We start from the raw sequence: 6,305 nt of genomic DNA, 5'->3' as shown, positions 1-6,305 counted from the left end.
GGCCCCCCTACCACCATCCTTGTAATATAGTGGGAAGATAAAAAATATATATATTTAAAAAGAGCATTACTGTGTAAAGATCTATGAACATTTCACGACAGCACTTTTTTTTGAATCTGAAGATAAATTAAAAGTAAAAATATTTTAAGCAAGAAAGCAATCAGAGATTGCAGACCCTCGCCAGAACTAGTTTTGTGTGGTGTGTTTTTGTTTGGCGTTTGTGTACTGGTGTGTTATGTAATTAATAAGAGACATAACTAGAACTGCCACTTGATAACTACTGGCAGTGATGACCCGGAACCAAGACGTCCCACTTTGATGCAACCCCGCTTTGATTGGCACCTGACCCTGACCCTGACCCATGACATTTATTATTATTATTAATATTATTATTATTATTATTATATTATTATTATTATTAATATTATTATTATTACTGCTTTCCTTCCTGAAAGTCCCTGTAATGTCCATCTTCTCTTCGCCATATTCCCCGTCCCATCCCCATCCCTCTTCCTTCCACAGTTCACCTAATGTGTCTGTTCCCCACTGTTTTGTCCCTTCCACTCCCGCCCCTCTTGTCTCATGCCTCCTTGCTGTGAGTTGTGTGTTAGCTCTCATACGAGCCTCGACCAAGGTATACAAAAAAAAAAAAAATTATTATTATTATTATTATTATTATTCAATTTAATTCAGAATGGGATTGAAATAAATTTAATTCATATCAAATGGAAGACCAAACAGGTACAGTCCTGCATTGGAGTAATATTAAGGAACCCAAACAAGAAAAAAGCGAAGATGAAGTAATCAGGAGGAACCTGGAGAGGATTCGCATTTCAGCTGCCACTCATCTACCCTCAAACCCATCCAGGCACAGCCAAGTGAGCGTTTTTCAAAAAAAAAAAAAAAATTCAAAAAGAACCCAGATCAAAATAAATTGAATAATTCTAGCTGCCAGACCATGTGTCTGATCAAGTTGGAATTTAAAACATGTATTCCCCATCACTTCGAGATCTTAATTGTGAAGTTCCATGTCGAATGATTAAGCAGTTCCAGAGTAAACATTATTTAATATTTTTCTTCAATCCAATATGGCTGCCAAACTATGTGACCTATCAATTATTCCTGAACAAACTTGTACACCCAAGGCTTGGGGAACATTTGTGTGAAGTTTCTGCTCAATCGGTCCAGCTCTTCTGGAGAAGATTTTTTTGTTTTAGGGTAAAATCAAATATGGCTGCCAAACCATGTGACCTGTGACGTCATATGTGTGAAGCTTTTGTTCCTCATGGGAAGGCAGCCATACGTGTAAAGTTATGCCTCGATCTGCTCAGCCACTTAAGAGATTTTTGAAGGTTAAAAAAAACAAAACAATATGGCTGCCGAATCACGTGACTGATGACGTCATCAAATTATTTTGTGGACCATTTTATCCCTAGTAGTGGGGCAACTTAGCATAACAATTGTGCATTTTGTGAGGAAAGCACCAAATTTGGCACACCAGTAGCCTATCATATTATGAACAGATTTGGATATTGGGCCATTTCAAATTCAGCCGTTGATGGCTGTGGCAGCCATTTTCCACTGCCATCAAAAATTTTGAGATGGCCCAATATCCAAATCTGTTCATAATATGATAGGCTACTGGTGTGCCAAATTTGGTGCTTTCCTCACAAAATGCACAATTGTTATGCTTTATTTAGCTCAGTTGCCCCACTATAGATCCATTCCAAAAATTTTCATACTGATCATACGTAGTGTTCTCCAAATGCAATTATGACGTCATAACGAAGGCATCTATGACGTCATAAACATCACACATTCCTCATGAGGAGTACTTGCTGTGTGCCAAGTTTCTATTTTTTCCTTGGTTTGGTTTCAGATAAACAGAGGTCCAAAGTTTTTCCGTCTGTCCAACATGGCTGCAACACCACGTGAACTATGACGTCATAATTATGATTGAAACATTCTACACGAGTAGTCGCACTTATGGTGAAAATTTTGTCTCAATCTGACTCTGGTTGCAGAGAAAAACACGAAAGTTCTGTGCGGACAAGCAAACAAACAGACAAATGGCTTAAGCATTCAAGAAAGCTTTCTGATGTGAAGTGTGATACACTGAAATGATCTCTTGAGTTAATTAGGCTAATTAACTACAAATATTCTGGAAGAATTCCCATATTTTGAAAACATGCCATGTTAAGGTGTATAAAGCAGCTTCATCGGTCCTTCCTCGGACCCTCCTAATGGAAGAGATAGGTTATAGAACATAACAGGACAACAAACAAAGGGAACATCAGGAGAAAGGGGAAATGCCAATATCAGGGAGAAGGTTGATGGAGACGGACAAACATGGGATGCAGGTCATGATGAGGGGTAGGGGAGAACGCAAGGGGGTGGACAAGATGGATCCTTAAGGAAATTTTTGGAGGGGGTGGTTTAATGGGTGTACAAAAGATCATCGTTTTGGATGTGGTATGACATGAGATGGTGGTGAACAGCTGACTTGAAGACCAGGAGGGAAGAATGAGATTGAAGAGAGTCTGGAAGTTGGTTCCACAGGCAGGAAAAGAGGAATAAATGAGTGGAGGTGAGCAGCGGTTCTGGATTTCAGCAGTTTCACGAGGATGGGGTTGCTGGTGGACCATGTGTGTCCTGCAGATACTTTTGGGTGACAGAGCATGGAGAGGGCAGAGGATACAAAACCAGAAATGAGATGGAAGAAGACAGAGACCAATAATTGATATTGTCAAGTGATAGCCCCATTGACTCAGCTTCATCACAAGAGCAATGGTCTTGAAAGCCTTTGTTTCCACAGGGTCAAGCTGAGCAAGATGTGAGACAGGGGACAGCCCAAAAGGGAGAACAGTACTCCATCGGGCTGTGGATGAAAGCCTTGTTGGTGGATAGGAACTCAGGTGTGCCAAGAATGGACTTTGCATGATGGAGGATGCCCAGTAGGTGTCTGGCTTTGGAGACCAACTTTGAAATGTCGCTTTCCCAATAGAGATCATGGCTGAGAGTGAGACCCAAGAGTTTGAGTGACTGAACCGTTTTGAGAGCATTTTTGAGAAAGTATATGGGAGGGTTTTATATAAGTATATGGAACTGTCCTTTAGGGAGAGAGAGAGAGAGAGAGAGAGAGAGAGAGAGAGAGAGAGAGAGAGAGAGAGAGAGAGAGAGAGAGAGAGAGAGAGAGAGAGAGAGAGAGAGAGAGAGAGAGAGAGAGAGAGAGAGAGAGAGAGAGAGAGAGAGAGAGAGAGAGAGAGAGAGAGAGAGAGAGAGAGAGAGAGAGAGAGAGAGAGAGAGAGAGAGAGAGAGATGTTCCAAGAAATCAGATTAGTTAGAGGAGTCCTGCTCAAAAATGGATACATCAAAGGGATACTCCCTTGCCCTGAAAGAACCAAAACGGACAGAACAAAAGGAGCCAGACACACTTGGGCACTGTACCTCCAGACTACCACTCCCCCCTCGTACCTGTCTATGCTTATGGCATGAAATGTACTTCCCATGGGGAATATCTCCACTTGGGACTATGCAGCCCGAGGTATTTTCAGTCTCGTTATTTCTCTCTGACCCTTCTTTCTCTGGTGTGCATTAGGCCTTAAGTGTTCAGGTAATTAAGGATCTGCCATCGTACGTTTCTCTGGGGCGCATATGGGTTTTCGTTTAGATAATTGTGTTGCTTCTTTTGTATTCCCACCCTTCTTGGTGTACATACACCATTACACATCCACTTTGTCTCTGAGTATTCAAGTTGCTCTGATTGCGAGTTATACAAGCTATAAATGTCCATTAAAGAAGAGATTGGGTTTGGGCAATTAGCGCCCAGTACGAGACTGTCCCTGCGTCTCGCGATCTCTGCTTGGATCACGAATTAGGGTAATCGGATGCACAGGACGTATTAGCGAGTCGCCTGACTCGCTCAGGTGGTCCACCCGAACACGGTAATGCGGCAGAGACTCGAAACCCTATTCAGAACACCAAAATGAGTTGGCCAGCGTGTCTGCTTTGACATGGTTGGTCAAGATTCGGACAGAGCAACTGGGAAACTGGGCCGAGTCCGAGGACTACAACAATACAGTAGGTTTTATTTTTATCTTGCCAAAACGAAGTATTTGCAAGATCTGTTACTTGGTAAGTTTTTTTTGTTTGTTTGTCTGTAATCATTGGATTTTTCACCTTTATATCACTCTGTAGAGCACAATTCTCATCGGAAACTCTCGTGGGTACACATATCGTAGTATTATTACAATACCCTTCAGCACACATAAAGGTCAAGGTCAAAGGTCAAGGTCACTTTGCGGTAAATCATGGAGGTCGACGAAACCCTTATTTTTTGAGTAATTTTCATCGAATCATCTCCAAACTTTATGGGAATGTAGTATATGGTCTGGCGCTCAGCTGATTAGTTTTTGGTGGCGTTGGCCTTGACCTTCATGGTTAGCACCTGAGGTCAAACTTATTTGACCCCAAGGTCAAATTTTCAAGTTTTAGGAACCATATCGTGTAGTACCTCAAATTGAACACCTCGATGAGTGCTTTCTCGATATGTCAAGCTTGAGACATTATGACGTCATTTGGTGACGTTATTAGGCAAACGCATATTTTTCATGGTTACTCTGTAGAACGATTCTCATCGGAATCTCTCGTGGGCAGATATTCCTCAAGGAGTCGCTCCTGGTGGATAGCAGCTCTGTTCACCTCAGTGTGACCTTAAAGGAGTCACACGTGGTCACCTTTTGGCAAGATACAGGTCACCCTGCGGGTGACATTGGTTTATTTTATTTTTAACCCACCTGGTACGGAGTTCAGGGAAGATATTAGCACCACGTGGTGTCCGGCAGTCAGGCAGGCAGTCACGCTGTCTGTAAACACTCGGATCTTCTTCTCTGAAACTACATACATGATTTTGATGGAACTTGACGACAACCTTCATCACCTGTAATGGATTAAAGTTTGTTCACGACATTAAGAAAATAGGTGGTTGTCACCCAAAATTGAAGTACTGTCTTTACTTTTTTCTTCATGAAATGTTTTGTGGGTCATCCATGCTTACCAATGGTTTCCTGGTTCTACCAGATGTGCCCAGGAGCATTGTCCCTATTTTTATGGAAGTATGGGAGCATGCCAATTGGTTGTGGCTGGTTTTGGGACCAGCTTTGAAACGTGGTTGGCCAAGGAGAGGTTGTGTCTGATGGTCAGTTCGAGAAGTTCAAACGACTGAACCTCCTCCAGTCATGAGCATCAACCATGGGAAAAGATAGGTGTATTCGTTTAACGATCCTTCCTGAGCGACAGGGTGGGTGACACTGAAATGTCCCCAGATTGAAGAACATGTTCCATTTATCAGACCCAGTATCGAATCAATTCCAGATCAGTGGAGTGATGCAGCAGCTGTCTACCTGTCAGTACGATGAGGGGGGGGGGGGGATGATGGGCAGCGGTATTCAGTATTGTATTACCGTTGTTATGCTGCCATTGGATGTGCACCTATGTTTGTCTCTCTTGATCCTCTGCACATCCAAAGCACATTCTGCTTCTGATTTCAACCATATTATTGCACATAATAAATAGATAGCACCTTATGAACGCAACCCCCTTTACATATTTGTACACTTTGTTTCATCGGTGAGAGTTAAATTCTTCTCTTTTCCTCCACCACCGAAGGTGAATCGTTTTTAAAATAAAGAAAATAGCAGGTCGTTTGGACCGAACCTTCCATATCACACTCGCCTTTGTGACACAATTGAAATTTGACAATCGCACAAAATACAAGTAAACATCGTCCAAATGAAATTTCTGGACAAAACATAATCTCATTGCATCCTTTGTGATATAAATTTTTGTTTCATAAACATTTTCTGAAAAATTGGCAACTCGAATTCATCAGCAGCAAAAGTTCAGGTCAACTTTCCTGCGTTTTTGTTTTTTTTTCACAGATATTGGAACTTCGAATAGTTTCGCAAGTCCATTGTGAAAATGTGGAACGACATGGTAGACTAGACTCAGGTACACAACTGAGATTCTCGTTTAAAAGGTGTGGCCAGACTCTGGTCTCAGCTCATACATTATGATGTTCGATGGCTGTTTTTGTCAGGACAGTCATCATCAGACACGTGCTGTGTTTGTAATGGGGTCTGGTCCACTGCAGATATGGTGTAAACATAAATATATAAACGCATTTAATCAGGGCAGGCACATTTCAGCTGACTAATTATAAAGTAATTATAATGTTAAACTGCAATTATAAAGCCAAAATTTATTCCCATCCACTTGTGGTTACTCAGGTGCAATGCCAGCAGGGG

Source organism: Eptatretus burgeri, chromosome 12, assembly GCF_056783735.1.
Source record: "Eptatretus burgeri isolate ZD-2024b chromosome 12, Ebu_testis_v1, whole genome shotgun sequence".
Classification (NCBI taxonomy): Eukaryota; Metazoa; Chordata; class Myxini; order Myxiniformes; family Myxinidae; genus Eptatretus; species Eptatretus burgeri.
The sequence above is the reverse complement of the archived record's forward strand: the minus strand, read 5'-3'. Positions refer to the sequence as shown.